General features: G+C 47.0%; 1 protein-coding gene and 1 long non-coding RNA gene across 4 annotated transcripts in view; one reads left to right on the forward strand and one right to left on the reverse strand.

Moving 5' to 3' along the window:
• CNTN5 (contactin 5) overlaps positions 1-13,033 on the forward strand; it is a 744,496-nt gene that overhangs the window by 341,210 nt on the left and 390,253 nt on the right. The gene's annotated exons all lie outside the window — the stretch shown is intronic.
• The window catches only part of LOC143839458 (uncharacterized), a 71,655-nt gene continuing 66,954 nt past the window's right edge, over positions 8,333-13,033 (reverse strand). Inside the window, exons 4-5 of the long non-coding RNA XR_013231710.1 lie at positions 9,552-9,624; positions 8,333-8,589 (exon numbers count right to left, since the gene is read on the reverse strand). This is a non-coding gene — a long non-coding RNA (uncharacterized LOC143839458). The remainder of the gene's footprint in view (positions 8,590-9,551; positions 9,625-13,033) is intronic.

The following is a 13,033-nucleotide window of genomic DNA, read 5'->3' on the forward strand; positions in this document are numbered from 1 at the left end:
CTTCTCTTCTCCAGGCTGAATGTTCCAAAGTCCCTCAGCCTTTCCTCGCAGAGCTTCATTTGAAGGCTCCTTATCATCTGTGTTGCTTTCTTGTGTTCTTCCCCATTCTGTCCACTTCTTTTTTGTAGTGAGGTCTCCAGACCTGTCCACAGTATTCCAATGTGGGATGCAGCGGGACTTTGCCATCTTGTGATTCAGATGTTCTACCTCAATGTTTTATTAGCTGTCTTTTGCTGCTGTGTCACACTGACTGTACATATCTGGCTTGCAAGCCACCGGTGCCCCCAAGATCTCGTTCACACACGCTGCAACCCAGAAGTGTATCTGCCCGCTTCTTGTTTTTGGTACCCAGATGTAGAACTCAGCCTTTATCTTGGTTGAAATGCATCTTCTTCACATCGGTACGCTTTCCCAGTGTATCTCGTTGAATTCTGTCTTTTATCTTCCATCGTGTTTGCTACTTCTCCCAATGTGGTGTCATGTGGCATTTCCATGAGCAGTCCCTCCTCCCCCTTCTCCAGATCATTGATAAGTAATATTGTCTTGTAAGCGAGTCCCTTGGACTGCAAGGCGAACAAACCGGTCAGTCCTAGAGGAGATCAGCCCTGACTGCTCTTTAGAAGGCCAAATCCTGAAGATAAAACTCAAATACTTTGGCCACCTCATGAGAAAGAAGGACTCCCTGGAGAAGAGCCTAATGCTGGGAGCGATCGAGGGCAAACAAAGAAGGGGACGACAGAGAATGAGGTGGCTGGATGGAGTCACTGAAGCAGTCAGTGCGATCTTAAATGGACTTCAAGGAATGGTAGAGCAGTGGTCCCCAACCTTTATTAGGCTGGGGGCCAGCAGGGCATCGGGCCACGCCTGTGGGGACCGCGCCCGCGTGGGCCATGCCCACGCATCGGGCCGCACCCACGCATCGGCCATGCCCGCACCCGCGGGCCGCGCCCACGCATCGGGCCGCACCCGCGGGCCGCGCCCGCAGATCAACCCACGTGGACGCGGCTTGCACGGGCGCGGCCCGGCCCTGATTCCCTCTCCCCGCCCTCCCACAGTAAGAAGCTTCCCGGGCCGCAAGCTTGCGGCCTGGGAAGTTTTTTACTGCGGGGGGGCGGGGCGGGGAGAGGGAGCCGCGGCCCGGCGCCATGGCCTTTGCGGCCCGGCACTGGGCCGCAGCCCGCAGGTTGGGGACCACTGTGGTAGAGGACAGGAAGGCCTGGAGGATCATTGTCCATGGGGTTGCAATGGTTTGGGCATGACTTCGCAACTAAAACAATAACAATGTGGCCACAGCCAAGATTGCGTGACTGGGATTAAGCTGCATGCATGCAAGAAAAATATTTTAAACCATGTCTCTGTTGAAAAGGCCTTCTTCACCAGATAGTCTTGCTTTTGGAATACACCTCCCCCCTTGTTTTTATTGTACTGGATTTTTGGCCTCTGAAGAATGATTATATTTTGAATGCTCCTTTCCCCCATGCTTCTCTGCAAGGAGGTGCATCCAGAAGCCATCTCTTAAGGAAGAGGGCAGGCTAAGTTCATGTGAAGAGAAGCCATATTGTCATTCGTGCCCATGTTTCTTCATGCGCACAATTTCAGAACGGGTTGGGATTGCCCCATAAGGAAATAGTTCTCACACTGTTATGGAGGTAGAGCTGGTAGACAATCACCTCTCCTGGTGGCCTAACAGCTGGAATGTAATTAAGCACTTTTCTCCTGGGGCTCTACACAATGCCCACCTAATGACACAAGACAGCAGTTGTGGAAACATTTCGCAGTCTTTTTATGGCATGTTCTCCCCGAGGGCCAGTACTCCGGAGTACTCAGGGGCACAGGCTATATAGGCAAGAAATGAAAGCTGTAAATAAACTAAGAGGAGAAGAAAAGGCCTGAATAAAGAGTTTGGCTTACTAAGTTGGCCAAGTGAAGAGGAAACATAAGATGAGAACCTGGGGAAAACTTCAGAAGAACTTCTAGTCGTGGTTAGAGTAGAGACAAGAAAGGGGACCACTGTGTCAGAGCTGAGCCAAAAGCCCCCATCAAAAGGATCAAGCAACCAGAGGCTATCCCAAGAAAAGGAGCCAGAAGTCAAATGAGAAATCAGAACAAAGAGGAGGAGCTAATATTGATGCTCAGAAACAGTCCGATCTGTAAGCTCCGTTATCTCATCTTTTGAACTCACCCAACAGGTCCTGATTTTGACCCCGGTGGTATTTGTCAAACAGTCATGAGGTAATAAAATCGGAGTTTTCCAAAGAAATGAGCCGGCAGGGAACTAGCAATGCTTTCAGATGGGTAAAATTGCCAACCTCCAAGTAGGGCCAAGGGGGCTTCCAGAATTCCACCAGTTTTCCAAACCAGAGATCAATCTCCCTGGAAAAAATGGCGGCTTTAGATGGTAGACTATATGGCATTATACCCCAGTGAGGCCCCTCCCCTCTCCAAATCTGCTCCTCCTGCAGGCTGTACTTCCAAATCTTCAGGCGTTCCCCAAACTGGAGTTGGCAACCTCATGGCTTGTGTGTTCAGAACTGATTCTTAAACTGGTTAGAATGGTCCACTAGGCAAAAAGCTCTGGGGTGTGGTGTGTTTCTGGAAGATGCCCTAGAAGAGACCATCCTGTGGGGAGTGAAGGGTTGACTGCAGTTGTTATGCTCCACTTCTCTGTGGCTTTACCCTGACAACTCAGGCCAGGGTAGGGAAGGGTCGCTCTTTGCCCTCCTCTCATGTCACAGAAGTCACTTCAAACAAACTACCACCAAATAAAAGATTTGCTGAGAGTTTCAGCAGAGAACATACCTTTGATTCATCCTGACAAAGACTCTGTCATCAGCTCTTTGCTTTGACTTAAAAGCTTTCTTTGGGATACACAAAAGAAGTTCCTTCTGTACAGTGTCCTTTCCTTACATAAGATGTAAGGGTGCAAATGTATTTATTTTGTTTGTCGAGGGGAGAAATGCCTTAATATTCCTCTCTGCAGCAAAGAGCATCACAGTTTCTCTTTCGTGGTACAAGCAGCTTTCTTCAGTAAACTGAAAGCCAGCTTGGTATGGTGGTTAAGAGTGGCCACCTCTGACCTGGAGAATCCGGTCTGATTCCATTCTCCTTCTCCACAGGCAGCCAGCTGGGTAACCTTGGGCCAGTCTGCTTTCTCAGAGTTCTCTCTGCCCCAACGGCCTCACAGGGTGTCGGTGGTGGGGAGAGGAAGGGTATGCAATGATAAACCACTTAGAAGAAGACTTGGTTCTTACTTGCCGCTTTTCTCTACCTGAAAGAGTCTCAAATTGGCTTATAGTCGCCTTCCCTTTCCTTTCCCTGTGAGGGAGGTGAGGCTAAGAGAGCCCTGATATTACTGAAGAAGAAGGAGAGTTAGTTCTTATATGTTGCTTTTCTCTACCCGAAGGAGTCTCAAAGTGGCTTACAGTCGCCTTCCCTTTCCTCTCCCCACAACAGACACCCTGTGAGGGAGGTGAGGCTGAGAAAGCCCTGATATTACTGAAGAAGAAGAGTTGGTTCTTATATGCTGCTTTTCTGTACCCAAAGGAGGCTCAAAGCGGCTTACAGTCGCCTTCCCTTTCCTCTCCCCACAACAGACACCCTGTGAGGGAGGTGAGGCTGAGAGAGCCCTGATATTACTGAAGAAGAAGGAGAGTTGGTTCTTATATGCCGCTTTTCCCTACCCGAAGGAGTCTCAAAGCAGCTTCCAATTGCCTTCCCTTTCCTCTCCCCACAACAGACGCCCTGTGAGGGAGGTGAGGCTGAGAGAGCCCTGATATTACTGAAGAAGAAGGAGAGTTGGTTCTTATATGCTGCTTTTCCCTACCCGAAGGAGGCTCAAAGTGGCTTACAGTCGCCTTCCCTTTCCTCTCCCCACAACAGACACCCTGTGAGGGAGGTGAGGCTGAGAAAGCCCTGATATTACTGAAGAAGAAGAGTTGGTTCTTATATGCTGCTTTTCTGTACCCAAAGGAGGCTCAAAGCGGCTTACAGTCGCCTTCCCATTCCTCTCCCCACAACAGACACCCTGTGAGGTGAGTCCTGATATTACTGCCCAGTCAGAACAGCGCCATCAGGGCTGTGACTAGCCCAAGGAACTGGCTTTTCAGGCTTCCAGGGACTCCAGTAGGAAGGACAGCCAGCAAGGATCCCTTCAATAAACACACGGAGCTGCTGTTTATTGACCAGGCTGTCCATCTATCAAAGTCAGTATTGTTTAGTCTGGTTATCTGCGGCTGTCTAGGTTTCAGGTAGCGGCCTTTCACATCACGGTCTTTCTGGCCTTTAACTGGACCGTCTCCCTGCACAGCAGGTGCTCTACCACTGGGCCATTAACCCTCCCCCTAATCTGAGTGAACTCTGTTCTAAGGTATCATCTTCTCCACTGAATTTATGTTGCTGGGTGCAGTAGCCAATATCAGGAGTGGTTTAAGGCAGGGGTAATCAACCTGTGGTCCTCCAGATGTCCATGGACTACAATTCCCATGAGCCCCTGACAGCATTTGCTGGCAGGGGCTCATGGGAATTGTAGTTCATGAACATCTGGAGGCTCACAGGTTGTCTACCCCTGGTTTGATTCACAGGGCCCGTAGCACCAGAGCCGGTTTAAGGATTTCCATCGCCCCAGCAGAATACAATCGCAGTGGGAGCAGCCAGACTGGGGGCAGGGAGGGCTCCCACAGTGGAAAAGGGTGTCTCTCTGAGTGACCTTAACAATGGAAAATGGGGGAGGAGAGAGGGTACAGCCCGGATATATAGGGAGGAAGGTACTGCATGGGGCCTCTGGAGACTAGGCAGGTTGGGGTTGAGGGGGAAGAAGGGGGGTTGTTATGATTATTTGAGACTGGCACAGGGGGGCTTTATGCATTTTTATTGTATTGTTTTTTATCTATTGTTGGCCACCACGAGCCGGCAGGCCGGTAGTGGGAGCCTAAAAGTACAATTATAATTAATAAATAAATAAAGTGCTACGTGGGTAAACCAGCCCTGACCAGTTTACAGCTATGTACTTTACTGTGCTTGGAAATGAAAGAAATGGAGATGAACTAATGTCCTCTGCTTTGTTTTGTTTTTTTCTTTTATTTCGTTTTTTTGCAATGTTCTGGTCCCCCTTTGTTCCCCCTGTTACTACATACACCTCCTGCATTTTGTTGTTGTTGTTGTTGTTGTTGTTTTCACATTCACAATCGGTATGGTACTCATACACAAATGCATATATATGTATGACACTGGGAAGAAAATGTACCAGGCCCAGCAGCAGGAAGCGGTGTGAAAATACAGACTAGCCCGTTTGATTGGCACCAGGGAGACGTGAAATCCAAATGGTCTATTGCCTTTGTTCCCTGCCCTTTCCCCTCGGAGCCCCAGGCGGGCCTTTCGCACTGTGTCGACATGTCGTTCGGCAAAACTGCAAGGTCGTCAACAGACCAGCCTGGAATACTTTAGCTGCAGGAGATTAGCTTTTGGGTAAAGGGACTGAACTAGCTAGTCCCCCGGATCGCTTCCGATTGGACGGCTCTCTAATACATTTCCATGACACGTCATGCCGCTGGTTTATGATCACGTTATGTCGGAACTAACAAGACACAAAACAGAGACAAACACAATCTTTTATTTTTTTTTAAGGAAGTTAACTTGCTGCTCAATCGGTAGACGGGCTTATATGGTTGAAGGGGGTTCTGTGGGAAGTGGTGCTCTTCCCTGGCTCCATTAACGACACTCTTTAGCAACAGTGTTGTTCAGTGGAGTGTTTTGATAGGTAGCTTTTTGCTATTATGTGCAGTAGTGTGAAAACTCCTGATAATGCTGTCGGGGCATGCATCCTAAGCTTTTAACTGTTCTTTGCAGCATGGCTGGCTGAGTTGTCTTTTTTATATAGAAAAAGAGCAGACTTTCTAGTCCTTTGATTGTGTTGACTTACTCTAACGTGCCCTTTCCGCCCCATACGAAGTGCCACTTCGGTCGCACAAAGTAATTCGGAGCCAAAAGAAGCCTGCCATTCAGTAAAAGTGAGGAATGGAGATGTCAGACTGGGAGGTTAAACATGTCATGTGCACCTTGCTGCCTGCTGTCATAATGAGCACTGTGCTTAGAACTTGGCGGGGCTTCCTCCATCTGCAGGAGCTCTTCGCCCGGTGGGCCCCGGTGAGAAAAGGAGTGCTTTAGTTACAGCCTAATAGGTAGCAGCAATTTACATCTGTGCAAAGCTCGCAGGTGGCTGCCCACGGCTCATCACACACTTTTTCATGGTGCAGTTTTAGCTCAGCACTGCACCGCTATAAATGGAGACAATTGCTAGAGGAATCTCTTAGGGGAAATTAGAAGACTGGCAAGAAAGGATGAGGCATTTTTCCCACCTGGAAATGGGAGGCGACTGGTGTTCCCTAGAATTTTATCAAGGCCCCCCCAGTGGGTTTTGTTTCCTTATTTGGTACAGGTTACTCAGAAGTTTTACTTTAGATATTTATACTCTACTTCTATGTTTTGTTTTTATATTTATAGCCCATCTTTCTCCCCAAAATTCAAGGTGGATTACACAGTGTAAGATGATATCCTTAATGGGATGGAGCATCCAATGAAGTGGGCAATAGGGTTTTGGATTCCAGAAACCTGAAGCAGACTTGAAACTGAGCATAAACCAGGGATCTCCAGGGTTGTGCCTATGGGATTTCTATTCCTTGCTGACCCATTTTCTGGCAGTAAGAACAAGAAGTTCTGTAGTCAAGTTGCAAACTGAAGGTCAGATGGACTCCAAGAAGTCAAGAACAGACTCTGGAGGTGCAGGTCTAGGAGCAGCAATGTGGCCAGCACAGATGGGCTTCTGCACTCACTGCTTTTAAGCCTGGCATGCAGCCGATCATCCACAGTTGACTCTGGGAGGCCAGCTCTTCCTTGAGCAATTAGCCATGCACTCCTCTGCCTTTCCTGAAAAGCGAAGCACTGCTTTCTACGTCATTGCTCTTTAGGTTCAGGAGACCAGGATGGGAAGCCAACTGTGGCTGGGACTTCATCAACAGGGGTGACGTCCAAAGGCAGGAGGTGCTGGGTGCTTGGACCTGGCCGTGGTTCTGGATCTAGGCTGGGTTCCAAAGGTGCTTCTGAGGCTGAGACTTTAGGCTGAAGTGGCTGAAACTCAGGGGCTAATCCTGGCAAGATCTGCTTCTTCCTCAGAGGCAGACAGGGTTGCAGCTGGCTGGCCCCTGATGGCAAGCAACTTCCCACAGGGTCAGGATTTTATGAATTTAGGCAGATGGTGAGTGGGTGGGCAGGAAGGGATGTGCCAGTGTTTGTCTCTTGTGGCCCACTCTTTCATATCCAGAGAACTGCTGATCACCACTGTGGGATGGTTGGGGAATTTCCTATGGGCCAGGCTGGATTCTGGAGTTTGTTCGTGGAGGGATCACTTGGGCATGAAATTGGGGTCACTGTGAGTGGGCAGGTAATTGTGCGTGTCCTGGAATCTGCAGGGGGTTGGACTAGATGAACCTGGAGGTACCTTCCAACTCTGATTCTATAATTCTATGATTGTTGAAGCAGCCCAGGGCAACATGTCTTCCTATAGATCTCCATTGTGTAGCAGAGACACGGAGGCCCACCTGCAATAAAGACGAGTCTGCCCATCAAAGGAAACTTGCCAGGGGGATGACTGAGACATGGCTGTTTATAGCACATGACTCTCATCTTATTGTCATCTCGATTTCACGGGCTTTTGTAGTGCTTCAGAAAGCTGCCAAACATGCTTGATCAGAAATGACAAGTGAAACAAAAGAAAAGAGGATGTACGCTCCAGGAAACAATGGAGCCGCCGTACCATGGCAGTTTTCTCAGAAAGAGGGGAAATAAGGGTTTTATTTTTTAAAGCTTCTTGGCCAATTCTGCGCTGCTAGCAGGATCCGGTCCAATCCAAGGGGCAAACGCATCTGCCAGTTAGATCAGTGTCTCTATTAGTTCAGTGAATGAGGTGATGTCAACAATAAGTGACTACAAAGCTTGTAGAAAAGCACAAGAGATCTGGGAACAGCGGTACAAAGTTACAATGTTCTGCTTGGAGCTAAGGATGACCCTTTGGTCAGGGGTAGTCAACCTGTGGTCCTCCAGATGTTCATGGACTACAATTCCCATGAGCCCCTGCCAGCGTTTGCTGGCAGGGGCTCATGGGAATTGTAGTCCATGAACATCTGGAGGATCACAGGTTGACTACACCTGCCTTTGGTGAATCAGAGTCCAGTAGCATCTTTAAGACCAACAAAGATTTATTCAAAGCATGAGCTTTCGAGTGCAAGCACACTTCATCAGACTAAGAGGGCTTGCACTCGAAAGCTCATGCCTTGAATAAATCTTTGTTGGTCTTAAAGGTGCCACTGCACTCTGATTTGATTTGGCCACCTCATGAGAAGGAAGGACTCCCTGGAGAAGAGCATAATGCTGGGAGCGATCGAGGGCAAAAGAAGAAGGGGACGACAGAGAATGAGGTGGCTGGATGGAGTCACTGAAGCAGTCGGTGCAAACTTAAATGGACTCTGGGAAATGATAGAGGAAGGCCTGGAGGATCATTGTCCATGGGGTCACGATGGCTCGAACATGACTTCGCACCTAACAACAACAACAACAACAAAGTAAGGATACCCTCTTAACAGCGACACACTTCTGAAATGCACAGACCTTGGGGGGGACTTAGAATGGGTGCAACTCTGTGTTATCTGAAATCAGAGGGAGTTCGGTGGATTTTAAAAACCCATGGAAACCTATACAGACAAATTAATACCTCTGGTATCAATGACTGTATTAAAGGGTCGTGGCATTAGGAAGGTTGAGAACCACTGATCTAGAACACCATTCTCCCTTCCATTTTATCCTCACAACAACCATTCTTTTAGGAAGGGTGCCTGCCTAGGAAACTTGGGGATCCAAAGCTTGATCTTCCAGATCCTAGGCTCCAGCTACTACATACATCATGCTGCCTCTTCCCTTTATTTCTCTTTCTAGACCAGGGTTGGCCAAACTGTGGCTCTCCAGATATCCATGGACTACAATTCCCAGGAGCCCTTGCCATCACTAGCAAGGGCTCATGGAAATTGTAGGCCATGGAAATCTAAAGTCACTGTTTGGCCACCCCTGGTCTAGGCAGTGTTCCCTTTAAGTAAGTAATGAGGGGTAATGTTTGTATTCATTCTGATTGCAATGCACAGGCTCTGCCACATGTAAGTTGTCACATTCATTTCAACATAAGGAATAAATCTGCACATGCAATGGATCTAAGATGCCCATTGCTAGAATGTCCATTGCTGATCCTGCGTTGAGCAGGGGGTTGGACTAGATGGCCTGTATGGCCCCTTCCAACTCTATGATTCTATGATTCTATGAATTTACAAAGCACACTGTGCACTGGATATCTGAATCAGAAGGGTCACCATTTGAACAGATGTTTAGTAATTGTTTTCCTTTCTGATCAGCTTATTTTAAAAAATCACATCGCAATGACAAATCCGAGGAACATTTCACCTTCAGAACAAATACAAAGATCAGTAAATCATTTTAAATAAAAAAACAACCACCTTGAATTAGACAGAGGAAGATGGGAAACTTCTTGACTCCTGGGGTTGGCGTGCGACATCTTTAAATCTCCAACTTAATGGAAAGATAAAACAAGAATGATAAGATTAAATTATATCCATATCAAGAAAGAGGAGAGGAAGAGCATAAGAAATGGTTTCTCTCATAAATCTGGCTTCTCCATTCCCCGTAATAAATCCCTGATGCATTACCCAGTCAAAGGAGAAAAAAAAAAGACAAGTTGAGAATTCAAATAATAGACTAGTCGTCCTAAATCATGGTACCAATTATCTCCATAGAATGAAGGTCATATTTGTTTGAATAAAATGAGCACTTAGCAGGAGATATATTGGCAGAGTTGTGAAGGATTTCATATTTGTCAAGCACTTTGCATGGTAAATCCTATCAGGCCCTTGGCTAGAGGGCGGGGTTGTCAGGCCATGCCTGGCAACCAATGGGGAACTGGAAACATTCTTCAGGCTTCTAGAAGTACCAGAAGTGGCTCAATCGTGCAGAATATGGTTGGGAAGCAGAGCTCTGTGCACACCTACATGGGGCCCTTCCCCTTCCTGCCCCTCCAGGCCAATCACTGGCAATTTGAGGGGGGTTCATTTGACCATATGTGGTCATATCACCCGATAAATGTTTTCAGAAGCCAGACACACAAGAAGCCAGATGTTGAATTCACAAAGGGCCTTGGATTCGAAAGCAGAGCAATGGGAGACAGGATTTCGCCTTCTGCACATCCATTTGGTTCTAATTTGGTTGTGTTTTGAACCACAGAAGTATGGGTTTTTATATGTTGCCCTGAGACTGTACCTACAAAGGGGCATTCTGTAAAGCCAGCAAATAACATTCTGGAGGACCTGCAAGATGGCGCTCTTTCCACCAGATATTGGGTTGAGTTCCAGGCACAGCTGCACCTCTAACATATGGGACCTCTATCTAACCCAGATTGGGGGTTATTGCTCAGTTTTCAAGCCCCCATCTTGAGCTAGGCCACACAACTGATCTTCAACACTGACATGCCTGGCGTAGGGATTGTTTTTTGGGGGACACAGCAATTACAGTAAGAAATTCAGTACTGTTTTAGCGTAAAAGTTGGTTTTGTTTTACACTTTGATGTAAGCCTCCCCAGACCATTTTTGCAGAGGGGTGGCCTAAAAATCTAATACATAAATGGGAGAAGAAAACTGCAAGGAGATGGGCCATACCAGCAAGGCCCCTCCATATCAGAGTTGGTCGAGTCACAGGAAGGGTCTACCAGCTACCAGCAGGGGCAGGAGATCCTAAGATTGTCCCAGGAGAGCTAAGATTATCTGGCTGCCAGGCAAGAGACATTGGAAGTGGTTTGCCATTGCTTATCCCCACATGATGAACCTGGTATTCCTTAGAGAATGCCCTTCCAAGTGCTAGCCAGCCCCACCACCCACCCTGCCTAGCTTCTGAGATCTGATGGGGTCAGGATTGCCTGGGCTATCCAGGTTGGGTTACCTCATTAAATCAATTCTGCGCCAAAGGAAAAATAAAAGTTATAATGCATTGTCAGCTATAGCAGGGTAGCAGTGTGGGCGTTGTATTGTTTTAAAGAACAGCTGTTTAGTTGCTGGCTATTTACCTTTTGTATTTGCTGTAGATAATCGTGAAATCCCAGAAAGGGCAAAATAGTCTATTAGCAATGATTAAATAAAAATGAAATTCCACTTTAGCTGAAGATCCCAGAAATGTAATTGGGTGAAATGTCCCAATTTTCCTACCTAGTTGAAAAGGGGAAATTGCTTAAGTCTTATTAAGCCATAATTTTCCCCACCTTCACAATATTTTCCATTGCCTGAGTTGCCACGGTAATTGCTCTGTGGTGGATTTTGAATCACTATCTGTTTGACATTTCTCAGCCTGGTCTAATGAAAGTGCGAGCTAATCTTTTGTAGCACGAGGGAAAAACATGCCTGATATCATGTATTTCGGAGGCATATCTACATGACATATAGTGGTTTAACACCACTTTAAGTGTCATGGCTCTCCCCTCCGACAAAATCCTGGGAATTGTCCTTTTGTGATGATGCTATGGAATCTTTTGACAGAGATCCTCATACCCCTGACACAGATCTCAGCTTTACCTGAGAATTAGGAATGCCTGGGAAGGTCGGCAGCAGAGAGAACCTCTGGACTCTGTCTCCCTGCTTGTGGCCTTCCCAGTTCATCTGGTGGCCACTACAGAGAATCATGTATCGGAAACTCAAGGAGAGGCATTCTTTCTCTGGAAATGTTTCCCTCTCTGAAAACTACACTGCACAATTGGGCCATTTTTCTAAATAACCAGATCTACTGTTTTCTGTTTGGCGTAGTGGTTAGGAGTGCGGACTTCTAATCTGGCATGCCAGGTTCAATTCTGCACTCCCCCACATACAGCCAGCTGGGTGACCTTGGGCTCGCCACAGCACTGATAAAGCTGTTCTGACCAAGTGATATCAGGGCTCTCTCAGCCCCACCTCCCTCACAGGGTGTCTGTTGTGGGGAGAGGGAAAGGAAGGTGAATGTAAGCCCCTTTGAGACTCCTTTGGGTAGAGAAAAGTGGCATATAAGAACCAACTCTTCTTCTCTTCTTCTTCTAGATCTCCAAACGAAGGATCCAATCCCAGTGTAACATCTGGCTTAGAAGGGGTCGGAACGCTTTAAAACGAGAGCAGCTTTGGCAGCTTATTCCAGAGGCTGCTCAATCCTGCTAGTATTTAGAGTTATCAAATAGAAATATTATTCATCTTTGCAAAATATATAGCCCAGTAAATAATTTATCAGTCCGTCTCCAGGGAGATAAGCTTTACTAAAGACACAGAATTAATCACGGCGCTCGCCGTGTCTGCCTGATGGTTAAGAAATGAAAAACTGTAAATTACTCCCCCACCCTTCAAAAAAAAAAAGAAGAAGAAGCCTATTTTGAGTTCTCCCAGTGTGTTCCTAATAGAAATTTTGCAGTATCAAAATGCGAACGGAGGCAGAACAATGGATTTGTGATCCGCTTGAAAACCCAGCGGTATTTTCCTTTAAAGCGATCGACTGTGCGATTCGGTAAAAATATTTCCTGGCCTGGGGGTTATGCTCATGACACAATTACACCCCCCCCCAAAAAAAAAGCCCTTTTAACGGCTATTGATCAGCCGATTCTTGCTCTGGAGTCTCCAGGCTACTATTTCTAAAAAATAATCCATCCGCCTGGACCGTAGTGATAGTCTTGTAAATAGTAAGTAATTCATTCGTTGTCACCATTACAGCCCCTGGAAGGATGAAGACTCATAGGACCAATTATTGCCCACAGTTTACTCATTAAAAACAACAATTGAGGGCCTAAGCTGTCATGCCTCAGTTCATCCACAGGCAAAGGTGGTCTAAACAGGTCTAGGATAACAGCAGGAAATTCCACCAACCTGGGGCTTTTGCCAAGTTATGAGCTGACTGTAGGGTTGGGAACTATGGATTGAAAAAT

Source organism: Paroedura picta, chromosome 6 (assembly GCF_049243985.1).
Source record: "Paroedura picta isolate Pp20150507F chromosome 6, Ppicta_v3.0, whole genome shotgun sequence".
Lineage (NCBI taxonomy): Eukaryota > Metazoa > Chordata > Lepidosauria > Squamata > Gekkonidae > Paroedura > Paroedura picta.